The following is a 12,175-nucleotide window of genomic DNA, read 5'->3' on the forward strand; positions in this document are numbered from 1 at the left end:
TGAGTGAAGATACTCTAAGTCAAATATGTGTATTTCAGATCCTTTTAGGCACCCATCAAGCCACCAGTTACTAAAAGATAAGGGAGAGAAGACAAAGTGATCATAGGCCATACAAATTCTATACATCAGTAGTTTTCTGTTGTTGAGTTTTCATATGTTAGTTTTTCTTTTGAAATTCCAAGAGTAAGGAAATGATATTATATAATTCTTGCGAAGTTAAGCTTTGATGGTGGTATTGAGTGTCAACACACTGTATCACATCTCAAGGATCATTGTAATTCAAGGAGCTGGAAGATAAGAAGGCAATAAATAATAGGATACAGGGTAAGCTCTTCTTCCTTTTTAATGAGAAAATATTTCAGCCACGGTGATGTAGTTGACAAACATTTGATTTAGCATAAAAGAAAAAGGAGAAGAAAAGAGATTGAAATGCGTAGTCATATAGGAAATAAATAGTCACAAAAGCAATAAAACTTCTGCTATTTTGTTCTTAAATTAAATGTAGAACATGCACATGTATCCCCCCAATCTGCTCAATACCATTTGTAGAGAATAAACAATCTGTAGATTTGTTACGGTAGCATCATTTGCTATTTCCTGGAATAATTGCCCACAAACATGAGCTTGACCCCTGTGTTAAACCAACAAACTCTTGCTTGTGTATGGAGGGTGATCCCAGAGAGGGATTGTTACAGAAAAGTCAGATTTGGACATTAGACACACGTTTCCTTGGCAGGAGCTGGGGAGGACCATCTTCAGAGTTGCTAATTTAGGCCTTTCTGATTGTAAGTTCCAGGCAATTTCATGTTTTGCTTCATCTTATAATTCTAGGAATGGTGGGTTCCTGAGAAAAAAAAGCTCATGAGACTTTGGAACTCTCTCTCTCTCTCTCTCTCTCTCTCTCCCTCTCATGGTTTCTGTACATGCAGAATTGGCAAAGCAGCACAGAAAATAACAGAAATAAGTTCAAACTGTGGTGGTTTTGCACCCTATGTTTTTAAGAGTCTGCAATCATTTTTCTGAAAACATATGAACAGAAATTCTTGTCTCCAGCTGCACGATGTTGTACATGTAATTTGGGGATTTTCAGCCATTACTATAGTAGCACTAGAAAAAGCTTGTGAGCTTCAGTCATGTTTTTCCTTAATGATTTTAAAAATCATGGTGCAGGTCTGACAGGGAGATCCATTTGCACATATATCTCATTGAAGACCCAGCACCTGCAGTTAGTATGATTCCATTCTGTATCTAATCACACTTCCATTCTACATAAAATGAAGGTGGGAGGTTGTTTCAAGGTCAGCAATTTATTTAATGATAATAATATTCGTAAATATCCTCAAAATCCAATTCAAAAAAGAATTTGAATACCTCAAAAATGCAAAGATCTGGAGAGTTTATCCCCTGAAAAATTGGATAGTATAATGAATTATGAGGTATGAAATTGTATCTGGAATTTAAGAACCTGCAGTTATTTGCAGTATAGTAATTTTTGCCCCCTGTATGACCATGCCTTTTAAATTCAAGCGTCTGATAATACAGACAAGCAAAATCAAACAAGCAGGTAGTTCAAACAGGCAGGTAGTTCAAATGGAATAGAAAGGACAGCAGTAACTTGTAGATCTTTTTGAAAAGACTCAGTCTATAGGACTGGGATTTTAAAGAGAGAGACTGGCAAAAGAATCAGGCTCATCTGATATGCAGAGGAAATAATGTCAACCTGAAGGTAACATCTTCCAGAACAAAATCTACATTTCCAGTGAACTCCTTGAACTGAAACAAGCTGCAAGGTGGGCTCATTTCTTAAAATATTAATAGTAAACTTGGGTGAGACATTCTTGTTATGCTTTCGCTGATGCAAATTCATTAAATTGCAATGATGATAAATCTTGAGACGTTAGGTTTATAACAGAATATCAGGTGGTTTTTTTCTGGGTTTTCTAAGACCCTGAGATTTGTTTGGCATGCAGCTGAACCATCATTTATCTTTGCTGACAGCCCAGTTTTCATTCCCAGGCTTTGTGCTGCTGTGCACCAAATGACACTGTCCAGTTGGGGGTATTTTTAGTCTGTTTTGTAGCAGATGCAGGCTGGCACATCCCTGTCTATTCCAGTGATGTGGGTCATATTCCCAGCAGGAGCCCCACCAAGAGAGGAGGAAGGAAACCACTTGCAGAAATGGGAGTGGTGCAAAGCCCAAGCCTCAGAGCTCTGCTTTAGTGGGTCAGCTGCCAAGAGCTGCGTGTGAGTAGTGCCTTAAAGCTGTCTTTGCTTCCCTTCAGGGACTCGACTTGCAGTTGAAATATCACACATGGGGAATTTGCCAGAACTTTGAATTAATATGCACATGACCAAAACAGTTAAAGTCACCTCCTGTTTGATGCTGTGAATCCCTCATCCTCAGATGTGTATTCTATTCACTGCAGCAGTGAGGGACATTTAGAAAAGTGACTGTAGAATAAGGAATATATTCAAAGAGTTTAGTCATGCTGCTTTTTAAATGCGAGCAAAATTTAATTGAACATCTTTGTGTTAAATTTAGCTGAGGAGACCAGGCTGTGTGACTGCAAAAAAATTATTTTTCCTAGAAACCAAAGTAACTGAAATATCTGTATTAAAGAATTTTCATTGTGAAAAATACCTCTAATCTGGAAAGATGTAGCATTTAATCTCAACAGCATGTTATAAGACCTTTATTCTATAGTATATATATGCAAAATCAGTATGTATATAATTATGAATAATTATAATGATTAATATTTAATTAATGCTAATACAACAAATAATGAATATAACAATTACTTGAAAAACTCATAGGAACTGATGTAGTTCAGTTAACAGCAGAATGAATCCCCCATTGTTTTCAGCAGAACCCCATTTCCCCAGCTGGTGGAGTCACCTTATGAAAACAAGACCAGGACAGCTGGATCACAAACCTGCAAACCAGGCTTGGGCAAGGTGAAATCCTGTTTTTACTGTGAATGTAACCTAAAAGTACACATATTTTAACAACTTTGCTACCCTTCTACATAAAAAAACCCTGCTTGCTTTCTTTTTAGATGAGCCTTTCTCCTGCTGGCTTGTCTCGTTCTTGTGTCATCACTTAGGACTGAATACGCTCTCTGGCTCTTGCTTCAGGAGCAGAATTATTGCTTGCATTTCCTGAATTTATCTTCATTTTCATATTGAAGTCAGCAATAGTAACTTTGAATATTAAATGGGCCAGTCTGACAACTAGTAAATTGAAACTGTAAACGTAATGTGATATAAAAATCAGAGGAGTCACCATTGCTTTTCTTCCAAACACTTAAAATAAGAGTAAAAATTTTATTTCAGCTTCACTGCTTGTAAAGGGGAAGAAGCACCGGGTTGCACGAGACGAAGTTTCCACGTGGTGTCTAAAAATACCTCCGAAGGAGTTTACCTGTCAGTGGGCCTGGCTTGCCCCAGTAATGTCTGTGCCACAGCCACTAATTGACCGTGAAATTTTAGCCTCCAGTCACACATACATAAGGGATTTTGCACTACTCAAATAAGTGCTCTGGACCACCATTAAAAGCTCTGCCTTCTGTAGCAGTGTTACTGAAAATTCCTGGTTGTGTGCTTATTATTCAAAATAATCTACTTACTTTCTGATAGAATTAAAAATTATAAATTAATTTCCTACATGGTTAATGGTTAAAATCAATTGTCTATAAAGAGGAACTGGGCTACGAAAACAGATTTATATCTGGTAGCTCGTCCTTATTTCACCTAACAAAAAATAGCACTCTTTGTTAGAAAAAAAGACATTTTAGGAATTCTATTACTTGGTAGCTTTAGGAAAACAATAGTTAACTGAAGAGATTTTTTTTTAATAGAAGCTATTTATTGTCACAATTTGTGAACTCAGGAAAAGCATTTAATAAAATAACTTTCTCAAGCGTAGGATTCTACTGCTGGGTTTGCCTTCCATGATCATATAAACAGTGGCACCCATGTTCCTCTCCAAGGAAATGCAGGATTTAACTACCTATGCATCTTAGCAGAGACAAGATCTAAATGTGACAAAAAGGAAATTGCTGTCATCTTTACAGATTGATTAAAGCTTTAGGCATAGAGCTTTTTAAATGACAAATGCTCAATGAAATAATATTATGTCTTTATACTCCAGAGCATTATTAATCTGAGGTTCTAGGACTTTGAGAAATGTTAATTAACTCATTACCATTCACATAAAGTGTTACCATTACATTAATCTTGTGGGCTGATAACCAAAGCATGGAATCACTATGTTTTTCAGAAAGAATGAGATTGGGATGCTCCTCCATGTGTGTTCCCTATCTGTATTTACAGAGATGTTAACTGTTCATGCAGTAGTGAACTCCATGGATCTTCAATCAAGTTATCCTTGAGGAACAACAACAATTTTGGGAGAGACTGAACCACTTCAGCAGTACCCAAAGCAGGATGTTTCTGCAGCCTGAAGCCTTGTGTTGGGTATTTGGGATCCCAAATTTCACAGCTAAGAAGCTAGGTAGTGTTCTTAAGGGTTTGAAGAAGTTCCATGCTCCAGAGAAGAACAGAGACATTTTTGGCTGTTCTGCAGAAATGTAAAGGTTTGCATCACTTTAAGTATTTTTTTCCCCGGGAAGCTGCCTGTTCTTATAATTTAGGGTAAATAATGTGCAAATTAGGAAGGAGGATGGGGAAGGGTCTGCAGGGGAAGCCCTGAGCAGCCTGGAGACTGAGGTCTGACCTCATTGGGGTCTTCACCATCACACAAAGGGGCAGCTCTGATCTCTTCGCTCTCCTGACCAGGGACAGGACCAGGAAATGGCTGGGGCTGTGCCAGGGGAGGTTTAGGTTGGATCTCAGAACAAAGTTCTTCCCCCAGAGGGTGCTGGGGCACTGAACAGGCTCCCTAGGGAATGGGCACAGCCCTGAGGTTGCCAGAGCTCAAGAAGAGTTTGGCACTCACAGGCACAGGGTGGGATTGTTGGGGTGTCTGTGCAGGGCCAGGAGTTGGACTGCATGGCTCCAATGGGTCCCTCTCAGCTCAGCACTGTCTCTGATTCCATGTTCTATGATAAAAGGCTGTCTTTGTTTAACCCCAGCAGCCCCCAAGCCCCTTGCAGGGGTCGCTCTCCTCCCACCAGTGGGATCAGGCAGAGAATGGGGAGGGAAAAAGTGAGAAAACTCCTAGGTTGAGATAAAGACAATTTAATAGGGAAAGCAAAAGCTGTGCACACAAGCAAAGCAAAGCAAGGAATTAATTCCCCTGGGCAGGCAGGGGTTCAGCACCTCCAGGAGAGCAGGGCCACATCCCCTGGACCCATGACTTGGGAAGACAAACACCATCACTCCAAACCCCTTCCTCCTCCTTCCCCTTTCCCATACTGATGCCATAAGGTGTGGGATACCCCGTGGTCAGTTGGGGTCACCTGTCCTGATTGTGTCCCCCCAACCCCCCAGGCACCCCCAGCCCCTCCCCAGTGTGGCAGTACAAAAAGTAGAACAGGTCTTGGCTCTGTGTAACCTCAGCAATAACAAAACCCCAAAACATTTCAATATTATCAACTCTGTGTTCAGCACAAATTCAAAACATAGCTCCATACTGTGAAAAAATTAACTCGACCCCAGCTGAAACCAACATAATATTTTACTAAAAAAAGAAGGTTTCACACCTCAGAAATTGAGGTTTTTTTTAATATATGAAATAATTTCATGCTTTGGACAAATCTGTAGTATTTTAAGGGTAACATCTTTCCAAAATGTTTATTTTTTAAGAGAACCCCCAGTGAAACCACGAATTCTCCCGTCACCTGCCGTGGGTAAGGAGATGGGCCACCTTGATGGCATCCAAAAGTACCATCGCGTGTATAAACAGCGAAAGCAGGGGAGTTCAGAATTCCTTTTCAGGACCGTTTGGCAGCTCCCGGGCAGGGAAGGACCGGGCGGGCCTCACAGGCGGGTGGCGAATTCTCGGTGCGGTACCGCCATCTCTCGGTCCCGCTCCGCACAGCAGCCCCGAATTCTGCACTCTGCAGCCCGCATTCTTCACTCCGCATCCTGTGCTCCCCATCCCGCACTCTGCATCCCGCATCCCGCACTCTGCATCCTGTGCTCCCCATACCGCACTCCACACTCTGCATCCTGTGCTCCCCATCCTGCACTCCGCATCCCGCATTCTGCATCCTGAGCTCCGCGTCCCGCACCCAGCACTCCGGATCCCGCACTCCATATTCTGCATCCTGTGTTCTGCATCCTGTATTCCACATCCCGCATTCCGCATCCCGCGCTCCGCATCCCGAGCTCTGCATCCTGTACTCCGCATCCCGCGCTCCGCACTCTGTATCCCGCGTTCCGCACTCTACATCCCGCATTCCCGCTCCTCATCCCGCATCCCGCGCTCCACACCCCTCACTCTACACCGCACCTCCACACTCCGCATCCCGCACTCCGCGCTCTGTATCCTGCATCTCGCATCCCGCGCTCTGCATCCCGCACTCCGCATTCCGCACTCCGCGTCCCGCGCTCGACACTCCCGCACGCTGCACTCCGCAGCCCTATGCTCCGCACTCTGCATCTCGCGTTCCGCATCTACATCCCGCATTCCCGCTCCTCATCCCGCATCCCGCGCTCCACACCCCTCACTCTACACCGCACCTCCACACTCCGCATCCCGCGCTCCATACCCTGCATCCCGCACTCCGCACCCTGTATCCTGCATTCCTCACTCCGCATCCTGCACTCCGCACCCTGTATCCTGCATTCCTCACTCCGCATCCTGCACTCCGCACCCTGTATCCTGCATTCCTCACTCCGCATCCTGCACTCCGCACCCTGTATCCTGCATTCCTCACTCCGCACCCCGCGCTCGACATTCCCGCACGCTGCACTCCGCAGCCCTGCGCTCCGCGCTCCCGCACTCGGAGCTGCCGAGCTCCCCGGCTCCTGTCAGCGATTCCCGTCGGCCGCTCCCGGGAGGCGGCGTTTTCCCGACAGGAATTGCCCTGCGCTGCCGGGCGCGGCCAGGCGGGACAGCGGGGCCGGGGCTCCGGCTCTGCTCGCACTGTTTGCACCCTCCTCCGCACCGGGGGCTGCTGCCCAGGGCAGTCTGCCGACACCCGGCAGGTCTGTAACAGGAATATTTAAGAATCCCCCACCCTTCCGAGGGTGAAAGTAGGGAGTGTAATCTGCAGAACTTCTCTGCGTGAGTTTTAGAACCTGTAAAACCTGTGATAGATAAAAAGCGTATTAAAAACACGGTTCTAGCCAAGACATGTTTACCTATCACGAGTCTAATCGACAGCTGTACTTTTAAGTCCAAAAGATGTGGAGCAAGACCTGGGATTGGGCGTGTAGAGTCCCAGTTGCAGTGACTCACCAGGAACCTGGCAGAGGTTCACTTTCTCAGCACTGCCTGATGAACTGCTCTGCAGCAAGTGTCAGGAGTGCCAATCTGGACAGTGAGTTCAAAGTCCTGGAGGTGCTGAACTCTGCACAAGATCCACCAATATCTATGTTTCCTAAACCTGAACATGCCAAAATTTTCTTTTATCTAATGAATCAAAAGTCCTTATAAGGACTATATGAACTATGCAGTTACTAGAACCAAACAATTATTTCATACAGAAATTAATTACAATAGACAAGCAACACAACACAGAATTAGCAGTGGAAGCCTTAACCAAAGTTAGCACCACCTGTGATTGCTCTCCTGACCACCAAGAAAGACGTTAAAAATATTCTGAAAAGACAAGTCCGGGAACAAAAATGACAACATGGATATAATGGAGACATTGATGTTACAGTACATGACTTTTTCCACACAGAAATCACCTCGTGGTCCAAAGGAAATGGGTGACTGCTGTTCTCTGCTCTATGTAACACCCGTACTACTTTTCCCCTTGCAAGTTTCCTCCACTGTTGCATGTGGCAGGTACCCTTTTCTTTCCCCCCCTCATTTTGTCTAACTGATTTACCTAGCAAAGTTAAATTCGTAGCAATTTCCTCCTGTCTGTGCTTAGCATAAAGTTTGCTCTCTCTGTGCCACCCACATCTGAAGAGATGTTTGTATGTGAACATCACAGTCTGAAAAAAAATTACCTCTCCTTGCAAGACATCCCACCCTTGAAAATGCAGGACACTTACTTTATTAGAAATACTTTAAAATGTAGGTATAGACCAGCAGCTCAAGTATTTCTGAGTTAGTGCAGTGACACAGCTCCCTGACCTCGGGTTGCTCTGTGCTTTTGCTCCACAGCTGCTCCAATCTCTGCAAAGCGCTCTCAGTGAGCCCCAGGCCACCCAGTTCCCCACACTGAGCTGCAGTCAGGTTTGTCCCAGAGCTAAACCAAAAGCTGATGGCTGTGAAACACTCTGAAAATCTGGGTCCTTTGTCTTTGAAACCAGGGACTGGATTTGAATGTTTGATCCCTTTTTTATTGTCACTTATCAGCAGAATCCATTCTACTATTTCCTATGTGTCCACGCAAGTATTTTGCTCCATTACTGGAAGAAGAAAGCAGAATTCAAGACTGTAGGTTTGTTTGCTTTCATATAATAAGTTGGTACAATAGATTTAAATGGAAGTGGAATTATATATGAAAATTTTTTAACATGCCAGAAAATTTCAATTAGGGGAAATTAGCCACTTGATTCTTTCTGATAAATTAATCATAGAGATTATCTATTAAATGTGCTACTTAACCTTTCTGGCATAAGTGCCCGAGGCAGTAGTATTTAGGCTCTCCACATTAATTTGGAAATATTAATTTCTAGGCAGCTGTCTTCCAAAATGGAATTTTCACTTGCCTTTTTTTATAAGTAGGTCATTGTGCAGCTGTTGTTAATAGAGGCTGGCATTTGTGGAATGGTAAATCCACCATTGTACCCTATTGGCACAAAATTGATCTCCATCAATTACAGAATATCCTTTACTGAAATGCCCTTTCTTAGCCCCAAAGGGTGTCATCCCTCACTGTGGTAGCCTTTGGCCTTTTCTGGAATGGGAATGTGTTTTAGTGGGTTATCCTGCAGGAGCTGAAGCACCTCTATGTTCACTCTCTGCCTTCCATGAGATAAGGGATTATTTTATATTATCACTTCCATCTACATTAGAGCTGTCTTAAAATTAATCCTGAGGGAAATCAGTGTGGCAGCTCTCAGCTGTCAGAGGAACAGCTGGTCCAACTGCTGAGCGCCCAGTCCAAACCTTCCTTGGACCTCCACAATGGAATCAATTGGTGCTTTCACTGGGGACAAGGCCTTGCTGTCCCTGTGGTGCTCAGCTGTTGCACAGCTTACAGAGACAGGCAGCTCCTGGAACTGCCACAAACCTTGTCCTGTGCTCTTTCAGAATTAGAATCAGGACCTCGGCCTGGTTATCTTCCTCATATGTCATAAAATTTGCATAGTCTGCTGCAGGAATACTTTGAACTCTAGAACTGTCTGCATTCTAGGGAAAAAAGAGAAGTAAGAAAGTGCTGGAGCCAAAGAAGTTAGTCTAAGAAAAGAAAATATGAAAGATGACAATTTATATAATTTAAGGTTAGTGAAATGAGAAAGAATATCTCGAAATCTTAGAATAAAATGTTACAAAAGAAAGACAATGGAATACACATTATGTGAGCAGCAGGCATATTAGTTATGGGTAACCAAATCAGTGTCCTAGAAGGTAGAATTGGTAGCCAGGCTGGGATGTCACAGTCAGCTTGTCCCTACTGTGAACCAGAATCAATAGATTATCAATTACCTTATTGATTACCCGAACCTACAAATTCTTGCACAGATACAATTAAGCATAAGAATGCTTGCACACTTGGGATGTAAAGTTAACAAATTCCTGTTTACTTTGGGAATGGGTCAGATAAACTTGAAGATCTTTGAGGTTTAAGATATAGAGGATTTTGAGATAATTCAAGTAGTGCAAGGACTATGATAAAATAAGACAGGGAAGGGAAAATAAAATTGACACGTGTCTCAGTCAAAAATAAATGAATTGAAATTCAGACTTGGACTGAGATACAGTTGAGCAGCTGTGCTGCACAAGGCCATGGGATTCATATTTTGTGTGAAAAGGGAAAGAACTATTTCAATAATAACAATTCTTGTGATCAGAGCAGTAAGAAGCTAATGTGACTCTATAGTTTAGAAATAAAGTGGAAAAGTGAAGTGGCCAGAGGAAAGAAGTAAAGTAATGAATGAGGAATTAAGAATTGTCAAAAAATTTTTAGAAGGTCTTGTAACCTGGCTGTGAAATCCTGAACATGAAGAGAGTAACAGCTCAAACACCATCCAAATTTTACAGTGAAAGGCAGGATGTGAATTGCCAGTTTTGAAATAATAAAGGTGGAAAAGTTGGTGCAAAATTGAGACATTATCATAATTTTTAAAACAAGAGGATAGCTGGGAGGACCTGCAGAAGTGATTGTTGGTGTGTAAATGTGGCAGACCTTTGGCTGATCAGTACAAAGAGGTGAAAGTGCTCTGAGAACAATGTCTGCGACAGTAACACTGCTAGTAACAGCAGAGAAGCTTGGGAAAATGTGTGTATGAGACTCCTGGATTTGATAGGGATGTGGAAAGAACACTTTAATGAATTCTGCTTCCCCTGATTTGAGAAAAATCTGACAGGTGAGTCAGGAGTGTTTTATGGTTGAATATCAAATGCTGTCAGTAAGATTAACTTTTTTTAAAAGGGTGTTTGCTTTCGCCCTGTGACTAATAGGAGATATTTACTAAGTCAAAGAACTTTGCATCACAGGTTACAACTGGTATACAGTTCCTACTGAACAGGGCCTGTGATTATTCAGGGTTTTATCCTAAAGGTTTTGGATAGGAAGGAAAATATGCAAAGATGACATGGCAGTGTGCATGATACATCTTCTTAAAGACCTACTGGGCACTTATGTTCTCCTCTATGGAATCAACTCTAAGTTTTGCCATTTTATTTTCCTGTCTTACATGAAGGCATGCAGGGAATGACATGCACTGAGAAATAGCCAGATAGATTTGGGTGGCATGAAAGAAGAAACTTCGTCTTGGGAAAGTTGTCCAAACCTATGACTGGCGAGGCTGAGTGTCCTCTAAAAATGTAAAAAAAACCTGAGAATATATCAAGTGATTAAGATTTATTTTGCTGAAGAAAAATTTTTTGCTCTGTTAAAAGGTTGTTTTAAGTCAGAAAAAGCAAACTTTAGAAGCAAAGCAAGAGTGAGGTATAGAAGGACTTTTGTTAAAGATCAGTTATGAATGTTTTTTATTTTGCGGCAAGGACAAGATGCTGAATCTTCAGCTTAAGACTTGGGCTGTGATTTTAGTGCTCCGAGTCAAGTTCATGCTCTGTGACTCTGATTTGGGCCCAAATCCATAAAGGGGCTTAGGTATTTAAAACATGATTTCACTGGGATTTGCTCCCCTAAGCTGCAGAATGCAATCTCTGGAATTTGACAAACTCCTTTATACACCCATGTTTAAACAACATCCTGCTTTGTGCCCAGAACAGCTTTTGCCCCCAAGGATGGCACAGCTGCTGCTCTGCCTGCCCCAGCCTGCCCAGAGCTCAGCCAGGTGTGGTGGACGGGGTGGCAGGCAGGGATGAGGGCAACAGGGACACTGACAGGGGTCTGGCACACAGGGACACAGACAGGGGTCTGGCACACAGGGACACAGACAGGGGTCTGCGTCTGGCACACAGGGACACGGGCAGGGGTCTGGCACACAGGGACACGGGCAGGGGTCCGGCACATAGGGATGAAGGCAGGGGTCTGGCACATAGGGATGAAGGCAGGGGTCTGGCACACAGGGACACGGGCAGGAGTCTGGCACACCGGGCGGCCCCGCTGCCCCGGCGGTGCGCGGCTGTCGGAGCGCGGATGTCACGCAGCCCTGTCCCCGCCTGGTGCTGAGGCCGCCTCCGAGCGCTGGGGGTAAAACCAGCCCGACACGGGACGGTATTTTCACCGCGCCCCCGCACGAGCAGCGGCTGTCGGCCCCACACAGCCGCGGGCGGGCGGACACTGGCCCCGGGGAGCGCTGCGCCGTGACGGGGAAACCGCGATTCCCTCACACGGGAGCTACAACCGGGAGCGCGGCCCCACTCCCCGCCAGCGCCGCCCCCGCGCAGGGACCCGCAGGCCGCTCCTCCCCGTCTGGCGCGGCACGGAGGGAATCCCACGGCGGAGGGAGG

The sequence above is a fragment of the Catharus ustulatus genome, chromosome 11, assembly GCF_009819885.2.
Source record: "Catharus ustulatus isolate bCatUst1 chromosome 11, bCatUst1.pri.v2, whole genome shotgun sequence".
Taxonomy (NCBI): domain Eukaryota; kingdom Metazoa; phylum Chordata; class Aves; order Passeriformes; family Turdidae; genus Catharus; species Catharus ustulatus.